Here is a 12,793-nt window from a genome sequence, read left to right as displayed (position 1 = left end):
ACATAAACAATAAAAACTTATACATTGTTTCTTGTGTCCCAACAGAACAAAAATATGATAGATAAGTAGAGAAATTACTCTTTTTCAATATTCTACTACTGCCATTCAATGATTTGATTAGTCAATCTATTAACATTCCAAACACTCTTTTAAAGAGGGAAGAAATATACCAGAGGGACAGTCACTGAGTCAAACTCATAAATCGAAAATAAACTGACAACACTTGTCGAAAAATGAAAAAGGCAAACAATAGAACACATGACACATCATAGAAAAATAAAGAATAAGCAACACGAACCCCACCAAAAACTAGGGGTGATCTCAGGTGCTTCAGAAGAGTAAGCATATTCTGCCCCACATGTGGCGCCCGTCGTGCTGCTCATGTTAACATCTCCTATAAACAGTATAATTCGGTAGGTCACATTCATGAAAGTGAGGAGGAACATATCCGATTGTGGAAACGGTTATTTCATAACGGTCAACCAACTTGTGATGGGTCTGTTAAATTTACGAAGGGATGATTTCCACTTCACCATTTGGAACTCTTTGTTTAATAGCTTCCTTGTGTGCAGCAAACCTCTATCAGGAAAATCATGATAGGAAATACAAACACGCGAATATCGTATCAGTTGGGAGAAGCATACCCCGTATGCAGGTGCTGCTTGAATGTTGCTACTTAGAAATGGAAAATTCACAATTGGAAAACTGAAATCATCTCTTTTGTCGTAAATTTTTGTTTTTCAACCGACCCTTTGTTTGAGATGTGCTTGATTAAAACTTTATAATTTCGTAAAATTGTTTTTATTTTCATCCGGAATGAGAAAATAAATAGATTAGAACTTTTATTATCCGTTGTCTGATGTGTGTACGTGATTACAGATAAATGTATATATAAAAGTTCAATAACTTACTGAAAGGTTGTTGCTACTTTGTACTTTTAATGATTTTACTAGTCAATCGTCAGACCATGTAGGAGTACTTTTGTAACAACTGTTTATAATTACTTGATCATTATGTTAATACATTATCATTTTTATTGTTGATGAGAAAGTCAATAGAAAATGTAAAAATTCAAAATAGTTTTAGATTTGAAACATATTGTATATTCACCGGTATTAATATGTCTTTTGATCGAGAGAAGCCATTTCAATTGATATCTTATATGGTGTATTTTATTTCTAGTCCCTCTTTTATTTCAAATGTGTGATAGTACATCAGTGTTTCCTATAAGGGCTACGGTTAAGTACTTATTAAGGCGCTAAAACACGCTGCACCTGTATTCAGTCAGAAATCTGATGTTCATGTTGATGTTGGTTATTAATGTTTCTTGTCTGTTCTGTATATATTAGACCGTTGGTTTTCTCGTTTGAATGTTTTTGGTTGCACCTGTCCTAAGTCAGGAATCTGATGTTCAGTAGTTGTCGTTTGTTTGTGTAATTTATACGTGTTTCTCGTTTCTCGTTTTTATATAGATTAGACCGTTGGTTTTCCCGTTTGAATGATTTTACACGAGTAATTTTGCGGGCCTTGATAGCTTGTTGTTTTGTGTGAGCCAAGGCTCCGTGTTGAAGGCCGTACATTGACATATAATGGTTTACTTTTATAAATTGTTATTTGGATGGAGAGTTGTCTCATTGGCACTCACACCACATCTTCCTATATCTATTTACAATAGTATTTTGGAGCCCTTAATACATGTAGCTTCCTGTTTGATGTGAGCCAAGAGTCCGTGCTGAAGACCATACTTTGACCTATGATGATATACTTTTACAAATTGTGACTTGGATATAATAGTTCACATTATGATTATTTTTTTCCAACTTCATTAAAACGGATTATACATTATACATTATACATTGTTTACATTCTATTCAATATTTGTTTTACTCAGTCTCTTAATAAAAACAGGAAAACAATTTTGATTACTACAATTTATAAAGTAAAAACAAACAAAAACAAACAAAAACAAGCAAAAACAAAAGAAACAAATATACGTACTTATATTTTTTCAAAAATATTTCAAAAATGAATACTGTGGAATCATTTAATCTAGTGGGGGATCAATTTTCGTGGATTGAATAAATTATCATTTTCGTGGATATCTTATTTTGAAGTTTGCTAAAAGTCTGCATACATTTCTATATAACATTTGTAATTTGTTAGAAAATAAAATTTATGATTTCCAGGTATCCAGGAAATCCTCGAATATAAGTGAGTCCACAGTATATTGTGTGGTAAATTCGATTCACATCCGGAAAGAGAAGCAGCTTAAATAAAAATCAATATATTTTATAGTGCTATTTATATAATTATATGTAATTCGAACTTGAAAAACAGAACACTCTCAGTTTTCTACTGTTGCATTCAATTGGGTCAATATAATTACCCTAATGCGCTTTAAATTCCGGAAGTCAAAAGTTTAGCGGGAACAAAAAAATGTCTGATTAAGTGATATTGAAAATTTGTTTTGCCTTTTAAAAGTGACTGAACTTAACCGTTTGTGGTGAAAAGAAAGGTATAGCATCTTGGTTAATACATTTAATCAACATGTTTCCTATTTTTCCTAAATAATGTGAATACAAAGGTATGAGCAGTATTATTAGCTAAACAAATAGTAAACATAAAAGTTAATTCTTTGTGTTGATACATTTCTGAATCAGATCTAAAATGAAATTATAAAGTCTATAACATATAAAGAGGGGCGAACGATACCAAACGGGACAGGCAAACTCAACAAAACATAGAAAACTTAAGACTAAGCGACACGAACCCTACACAAGATTTCGGTGATCGCAGGAGCTCCGGAAGGATAACAGATCCTGCTCCACATGTGACACCAGTCGTGTTGCTTATGTTATTACAAATCTGGTAAATAGTTTAATTTAGTAGGTCACATTCGTCAAAAGGCAACGGGGATTGTGGTTTCGACACAAAGAACATATCCGTTATTACTATAGAATTATTTCGGTTTATGTTGCAATATCAAACCCATGTATGAAGGCACTGATATTTAATTTTTAAACAGCCATTTTTCTAGATTTTTATTCTTACATGACTCTGTCTTATGTAAATACTGAATCCATTTTAGTATTTTTTTCATGTTCTTGTTTTTACTGCCCCTGTAATTAAGTAGTGAATGAATTAGTTTTCAATGTATACTTCTTAAAAATACATTGAATACTTCTTAAAAATGAACAATAGGACAACACATACATTGTTTCTTGTGTCCCAACAGAACAAAAATATGTTATATAGGTAGAGAAAAGACTCTCAAGATTTTATTACTGCCATTAAATAATTTTAATTAGTCAATGGTCAAACATCCCAAACACTCTATAAAAGAAGGACGGAAGATACCAGAGGACAGTCAAACTCATGAATCGAAAATAAACTGACAACGCCTGGCTAAAAATGAAAAAAATCAAATAATAGAACACATGACACATCATAGAAAACTACAAAATAAGCAACACAAACCCAACCAAAAACTACGGGTGATCTCAGGTGCTCCAGAAGGGTAAGCAGATCCTGCTCCTTATGTGGCACCCGTCGTGTTGCATATGTTATAACAAATCCGGGAAATAGTATAATTCGGTAGGTCACATTCATGGAGTGAAGGGGATTGTAGTGACGACGTAAGGAACATATCGGATATCAGGTTTGAAACGGTTATTGTATAACGGTCAACCAACTTGTGATGGCGCCCGTAAAATTTACGAAGCGATGATTTCCACTTTACCATTTGGAACTCTTGATTTAATAGTTTTCTAGTGAGCAGCAACCCTCTATCAAGAACATTATGATAGGAAACGCAGGCACGGGCATTTCGGATCAATTGGGAGATATTTACCCCGTATGCAGGTGCTGCTGGAATGTTGCTACTTAGAAATGAAAAGTGCACAATTGGAGAGCTGAAATCATCGCTCTCGTCGTAAAGTGTTGTTTTTCAACCGACCTTCTGTTTGAGATGTGCTTGATTAAACATTTATAATTTTGTTAAATTATTTGTTTTCTTATCCTTGATAAGGAAGTCAATCAATAAGAACTTTAATTATCCATGTGTACGTAAATTAAAGATTAATGTGTTTACGTGATAACAGATATATGTGTGAACGTTATAACAGATACATGTGTATACGTGATAACAGATAGATGTGTATACGTTATAACAGATAGATGTGTAAAGAAATAACAAATAAATGTGTGTACTTTAAAACAAATAGATATGTGTACGTTATAACAGATATATGTGTTTACGTAGTAACATTTAGATGTATGTACGTGATTACAGATAGATGTGTGTACGTGATAACAGATAGATGTGTGTACGTGATAACAGATAGATGTGTGTACGTGATAACAAATAGATGTGTGTTCGTGATAACAGATAGATGTGTGTACGTGATAATAGATAGTTGTGTGTACGTGATAACAGATTGATGTGTGTTCGTGATAACAAATAGATGTATGTACATGATACGAAAAGATGTGTGTAAGTTATAACAGATAGATGTGTGTACGTGATAGAAGATAGATGTGTGTACGTGATAACAGGTAGATGTGTGTACGTGATAACAGATAGATGTGTACGTGATAACAGATATATGTGTGTACGTGCTAACAGATAGATGTGTGTACGTGATAACAGATAGATGTGTGTAAGTTATAACAGATATATATGTAAAGTTAAAACAGATAGATGTGTGTACGTGATAAAAGATAGATTTGTGTATATTATAACAGATAGATGTGTGTACGTGATATCATATAGATGTGTTTACGTGATAACAGATAGATGTGTGTACGTTATAACAGATATGTGTGTGTACGTGATAACAGATATATGTTTGTACGTGATTACAAATAGATGTATGTACGAGATAACAGATAGATGTGTATACGTGATAACCGATAGATGTGTATACGTGATAACATATATATGTGTGTACGTGATATCAGATTGATATGTGTACGTTATAACAGATAGAAGTGTGTACGTGATAACAGATTGATGTGTATACGTTATAACAGATAAATGTGTAAAGTTATAACAGATAGATGTTTGTACGTGATAACAGATAGATGTTTGTACGTGATAACAGATAGATGTGTATATCTTGTAACAGATAGGTGTGTGTACGTCATAACAGATAGATGTGTGTATGTTATAACAGATAGATGTGTGTACGTGAAAACAGATATAAGTGTGTATGTTATAACAGATAGGTGTGTGTACGTGATAACATATAGATGTATGTATGTTATAACAGATAGCTGTGTGTACGTGATAACAGATAGATGTGTGTACTTTATAACAGATAGATATGTGTACGTTATAACAAATATATATGTGTACGTTATAACAGATAGATGTTGTACGTGATAACAGATTGATGTGTGTACGTAATAACAAATATATATGTGTACGTGATAACAGATATATGTGTGTACGTGATAACAGATTGATGCGTGTACGTTATGATAGATAGATGTGTATACGTGATAACAGATTGATGTGTGTACTTGATAACAAATATATGTGTACGTGATAACAGATATATGTGTGTATGGGATAACATATTGATATTTGTACGTGATAACAGATTGATGCGTGTACGTTATAACAGATAGATGTGTGTACGTGATAACAGATTGATGTGTGTACGTGATAACAGATATGTGTGTGTACTTGATAACAGATATGTGGATAGGTGTGTACGTGATAACAGATAAATGTGTGTACGTTATAACAGATAAATGTATATATAAAAGTTCAATAACTTACCGAAAGGTTGTTGCTACTTTGTACTTTTAATGATTTCATTACTCAATTTTCAGACAATATTGACGTACTTTTGTAACAACTGTTTATAATTACTTGAACATTATGTTAATATATTTTCATTTTTATCGTTAATGAGAAAGTCAATAGATAAGAAGTATGATTTATACATTGTTAAGATATTGTTAAACACAAACATCCTAAAAGAGCACAAAATACGTCAACCATTATGACCGAAAAAGTAAAAGTAAAAATGTTCTCTTTAGATTGGGACTACATAGTATAGTTAATGTTAATATTTCTGTGGATGAAATTGGCCTTTCAATTGATATTTTATAGAGTGTCTTTCTGTGTTGTGATAAATAAGATTTACTACATTGGTTAGAGGTATAGGGGGAGGGTTGAGATCTCACAAACATGTTTAACCCCGCCGCATTTTTGCGCCTGTCCCAAGTCAGGAGCCTCTGGCCTTTGTTAGTCTTGTATTATTTTAATTTTAGTTTCTTGTGTACAACTTGGAAATTAGTATGGCGTTCATTATCACTGGACTAGTATATATTTGTTTAGGGGCCAGCTGAAGGACGCCTCCGGGTGCGGGAATTTCTCGCTACATTGAAGACCTGTTGGTGACCCTCTGTTGTTGTTTTTTATTTGGTCGGGTTGTTGTCTCTTTGACACATTCCCCATTTCCATTCTCAATTTTATAGGTTGGTACACATTTAAACGTTTAAACCCTCTGCAAATGTTTGCACCAGTCCTGTCTTAAGTTAGGAATTTGACGTTTGGTGGTGTGTTTTTTTTGTGTTTCTCGATTTTCTTAAAGATTAGACCGTTGGTTTTCCTGTTTAAAGGTTTTACGGTAGATAAGACCGTTGGCTTTCCTGTTTATAGGTTTTACGGTAGATTAGACCGTTTGTTTTCCTGTTTAAAGGTTTTACGGTAGATTATACCGTTGGCTTACCTGATTAAAGGTTTTACGGTAGATTAGACCGTTGGTTTTCCTGTTTAAAGGTTTTACGGTATATTAGACCGTTGGTTTTCCTGTTTAAAGGTTTTACGGTAGTCATTCAGGGGGCTCTTTATAGATGTAGCTTGCTGTTCGATGTGAACCAAGGCACCATGCTGAAGGCCGTACATTGACCTATAATGGTTCGGTGTGAGCCAAATCACCGTGCTGAAGGCCGTACATTGACCTATAATGGTTCGGTGTGAGCCGAGGCACCGTGCTGAAGGCCGTGCATTGATCTATAATGGTTCGGTGTGAGCCGAGGCACCGTGCTGAAGGCCGTACATTGACCTATAATGGTTCGGTGTGAGCCGAGGCACCGTGTTGAAGGCCGTACATTGACCTATAATGGTTCGGTGTGATATTATGTATGTTGCATTAGCGTTCGTGATTGTTACACTTCAGTATTTTTGTTGTTCAGTTGTTATTCTCTTAAAGTTGATGTTTCTCCATCGGTTTTCGTTTTGAATTTTGCTTTTAGTTATATCCATCGATTTATACCTTTTAAACAGTAGTATACTATCTGTGCCTTCATTTTTAAGATCTTGTCTTTGTATAAGATATTGAAGAGTGAGTTTGAATTGTAATTTCTGCTTCATACATATTGCTGTCTTTATTCCTACAGACAAAAGCTAAAACAATAATGTGAACGTTAGACAAAAAAAACTGGCTTACTCCTTAAAGACAATAGTTACAATGATATGTAAAAGTTTGGTGAATAGATTTTTTACAGACTTAACAATAATATAGACGTAAGAAAAAACAAACCATCTGTCTTTTTGTATACAGACAATAGCTGGAACAGTTAAATATATAAACGTGTCTTTTGTCTTATAGAAAATAGCTCAAACAGTGTTGTCATTGTTAGCAACTCGAGTTATCTTTTCTTGTACATATATAAGTTTGAACAAAAATGAACACAGTATAACGCAAACTTATATCAATAATAGTTTGTTAGTAAAACAGACAAAAATCGATAAAAATTTGAAAAATATTGTTTATATCCTGCGATATATCTTAAATAAACATGTAACATAGAGTTTTGTCAATCTTTTAGAATTGAATGTAAACAATAAAAGCACAAACTTTTAAACTGGGTTGTGGAAATGGAAATTATGAAGTTAGAGAGCAACTCTTTTAACTTTAATTTTGAATTTAAAACCAAAAAATAAAATATACAGTATTCCTTTTCCGACACTCAGTATATAACATTTTATCCTTAAATACTTTCTGTTCATGTGAGTTTCACATGTTTCACTTATGAATCATTTTCTAACTAAATGGTTTGAAATGATAAGGAAAATGATAGATTAAATGTAGTTATAACATTCTATATAGTCCATCCTAACTTCATGCATTGAACGCGCAGCCATTGTCACGAAAAATACGATCGTATAATGGAAAATAAACATCTATGTGCACATAAACAATATATTAGTTAACACATTTTTTGTATTTATAGTTGATTAGGAAATAAATTGCTCCAATTTATATTACTCCCTGATCCCATCTGGTGTGAGTGCTGCCGTGTAGCGGCATTAGTCTATTCTCTTTCGACATCTACATGGTGTCTTATTCGTGTAAAAGTTATTGCTCCCTTTTAACAAAGATAGACCGAAAATTCAGTTTCGGAAATTTTCTTCCCGAAACGGAGATCGAATCAATTGAAGGATTAAGCAATTCAATTTGCAGATAAAACGCGATAATGAAGTCGAAAATATGCCGTACTAGTATTTCAATCATACAGTTTAACTAATGTTTCGATCTAAACGACATCTGGAAAATCTAAATAATCAGTTATCAAAGAAAGATCATTTGAAAGTCAATTTTCAGACATATTTACTGTTGTTAATTCGGAAATGTTCAGTTGTATTTGTAGCTGAGGTTTTTAGTTTGTGTTGATCAGCTTGACGAATCAAGTTCGGCGACTTCATATACCATTTCACGGTTATGTTCCCCATATCGATTTTGATCGACTTTCCCATGTATTTCTAAATGTTTTCCAGTTAAACGATTTCCAGTGGACGATTTCCGGCTCTAAGTATCGTCCTTTTCCGAACACGTATTCTTCATATCGGTTGTGGTCGATGACCGACCTCCTAAGTATTGATGGTTTTCACTTTGTTTGCCTTTAGTAAATTAGTCTTGATTGTAAATATGACTGTCTTTTCGCATCTGGAATCTTGTAAGTTTCTTGTTTATCATCGGTCGATATCATTCGTCGAATAGAAACTATGATATATGTGCTGTAAAATTTAATGTCTATATATATAGATGTATCATTTTAAACTGGTATCACTGAAGTTGAACAAGATATACAGAAAAACATACTATTTTACATTACATTGGGTTGTACATTTGTTGAGGAATCAGTAATATAAGATATATAACAATGGTATCAGGACAAAGCTAAAGCTAAAGCTCGCAAGGGTAAAAAAATTGCAATACAAGGGCATTAGAGGCAAATTCACCAGGCAGTGGTAAAAAACATGCCAATTCGTTTAAAATGGGGGAAAAAAGACAGAATATGCAAAAAATACACTGGAAACCAACCAATAAAAATCAAGCATTCTCATATAAGGTGTTATTATGGTATTACTAAATACATTTCTGAATATTTTTCGTGTCTTCATACATGCAATGTTTTTGAGTGGAACAAATTTTACACTGAATTCGAATTTTCATCAAATCTATATTAATTACGATATTTTTTATCAATCGACAAGTATATATTAAGCCTTAAATATACCTCTCGCAACAGGAACTGTCGTCGCTTTTATATCGTGTGCAGCAACAACCACAGAACATTTATCAATTTATAAAAAAAAATCTCATATAAAGAAAATACATCATTGGTTTTTTGTTATTTTCAATAAGGTGATAAACTTTCAACCTGTTTTTTTAAACTACTTGTAAAGTGTATTCGTACTTACTTTGTTTTGACATAGATATATAGTATGATAAATGTAGTCATACTTTTGCAAACAGTAAATATGTAGGACTCGGAACCGCGATGGTACTCCGATCCGTGATGGTCACGCTGAAGTGCGATGGTCTACGCTGAAGTGCGATGGTTAACACGCTGAAGTGCGATGGTAACATTGTGACGTTAACTTGTTGATATTTACGCTGTAGTGCGATGGCCAACTTCAGACTTGAGTAAAAGCAAAATGCACATTGGCTGTTGTAATAAAATAACACCATTAAAATTTGGCTGCTAGCCTCTTATTTGGAAGATGTTTTAACATCTGTTTAGATCAAACCTAAGACTTTAAGTTTTGTTTTAATCTAATTTTCAAAGTCTCCAATTATTCTTTTAGCACGCAAGAGTATGGAATAAGGTGTTCAAAGGAGAAATTAAAAAAAAGATTCAGCGTGTAGGTCTTTATAATAGTACTACAAGTGTCCATCTCATTTACTTAAATATTATGATAAAACTTAGTTATTGCTCACATTCTTCTTCAATTTATATATACATGTTGTACTGACCTTGAATGTCGGAACAGTATCCACGAAGTAAAAATACCGACAAGTAAATTAATACTTTACTAATAGCGAAGCTTGTCAATTATTTCACGAAAAACAAAGATGAGGATGATAAATTGGGAAGTACACGTAGGGTTTAGTCAGGTTAATTTCTGTCTTGACATGTTTTAGACTGAAACCATAAAAAAAACCAAGAGCGACGGTGTTCTTTCAAAACAAAACAAAAATATCTCGGGAATAAAACAACATTATATGAACTTGATATAGCAAAATCATTGAAACATTGCTAATACTATCATATTTTTTTTAATTTTTAAATTGCCCACATAAAATCATGTGACGCCTACCGTAAGATGAATTAAGATTAATATTTAGATTAGTATACTGTATTTATCGTACAAAAAGTCTGCGGCATAATTCAGAATACGGGTTAGCCCATTTGGTGACCAAGTTCATCATTTAGCCGCTTTGCTGCCTAAAATGTTTTAATATATTTGTTTAACCTCAACATGTAATGCTTAAAACTGTTCGGGACTTGAATTGTTTGTTTGTTTCTTACTTCCTTATTTTTCTTTTTTAACATCAAACCTTCATCTACAAAACCCTATTCTCCTGCCTGCGAATCCATGTTGTATTTTGAAAACGTCATATTATTCAAACATCATACTCAAAACCATCGCACTTCAGCGAAAGGACCATCGTACTTCGGCGTGGACCATCGCACTTCAGCGTGACCATCGCACTTCAGCGTCCCCATCGCACCTCCGAGTCCTACAAATATATAAAAATGTCTACATAATAGATATACATGTTAACACTGAAGTGGTGACTATCATAAGTGTTTCTCGTTCTAGTTTATTATATGGATTAAACCGTCGGTTTTTTGTGATTGAATGATTTTACGCTAGTCATGTTTGGGGCCTTTTATAGCTTGTTGTACATTGTGAGACAAGGCTACTATGACCTATAAAATATAAAAAAGAAGATGTGGTATGATTGCCGCAGAGACAAATGTCATCAAGAGACCAAAATGACATAGAAATTAACAACTTTAAGTCACCGTACGGCCTCCAACAATGAGCAAAGACCATATCGCATAGTCAGCTATAAAAGGCCCCCGTATGACAATGTAAAACAATTCAAACGAGAAAACAAACGGCCTTATTTATATAAAATAAAATGAACGAAAAACAAATATGTAACACATAAACAAACGACAACCACTGAATTACAGGCTCCTGACTTGGGACAGGCACATACATAAATAATGTGGTGGGGTTAGCCATGTTTTCGGATCCCAACCCTCCCCCTAATCTGGGACAGTGGTATACCAGTACAACATAAGAACGAACTATAGAAATCAGGCTTAATTCATCAGATGGACAAAAATTCAAGTGGACGTGGCCGGGTACTTGTACATCCCGACAACAAAAAGACACTAAGAACAGATCTGAGAGTACTCGGAGTTATCTAACAGCTAGTTCAAAGCCCCTAACAACTAATAAAAAAATCATGCATCTAAGATTAAACAATCAATCCGTACACATCCAACATCCAATGGATTTAGTGTAGAGACGTCATAAACAGTCAGAGAAAAAAACATTACCTTGTGCAATGCCAAGTTACAGGTATCGACAGATTGTAGATCCATGAATGTATATGTGTATAAAACATACTAGTAATATTTAGGTTGCTTTTAATTTACTGATAACAAAATCAATATTTATACCAATAAAAACAATATTCAATGATCGTATTACAGTGTTGAATTGGTAACCTTTTAGAATAGGTTTATTTAAAGGAGCGATACGTTTACAGGGATGATTTCTAAATTTCCGGGCACGATTAACAACAAAATTCCGTAAAAATGAGGATGTGCTATCCCGGTTGAAATAAGTTTTCTACAGGTACAACGAAACTTCAAAACCAAATCTTTATATCTATCGAAAAATTTAGTAAAGGTTTTAAGTAATTCATGGTAACGATATCCCTGGTTTAATAATTTACCAGTAATACATAGATTGCGTTCGTTAAAAGAAAAAACGTCAAAACAGACACGGGCATAACGAACGAGCTGTGAAATATAAACACCCTAAGATGGTGCCAAAGGAACATCACCATCTAAAAATGGAAAATTAACAATAGGGAACGAAAAATCGTCCCTTTTGTCGTTAATTTAGTTCGGAGTTTCCTGTTTAAAACCGAAATATCTAAATCCAGGAAAGGACAGTTATTATCGTACAATTTGATTTTTTTAAAGTAAGTTCCTTGGGGTATATTGTGAAAATTCTTGAGTATTTAACGAAAAAATATCATCAAGATAACTGTGTTGTTGAATTTATCAATTAAATGCAATTTCGACGGGTCTTTACTGAGTTTAGTCATAAACTGTGATTCGTAACAGTACAAAAACAAGTCTGCTGTTAAAGGGGCACAATTAGTGCCGATGTGGATACCTACAACCTGTCCATAAAATTTGTTACCGAAACGTACATAAATATTATCAAGGAGAAAATGAA

Source organism: Mytilus galloprovincialis, chromosome 11 (assembly GCF_965363235.1).
Source record: "Mytilus galloprovincialis chromosome 11, xbMytGall1.hap1.1, whole genome shotgun sequence".
Lineage (NCBI taxonomy): Eukaryota > Metazoa > Mollusca > Bivalvia > Mytilida > Mytilidae > Mytilus > Mytilus galloprovincialis.
This window is presented reverse-complemented; position numbering follows the sequence as displayed.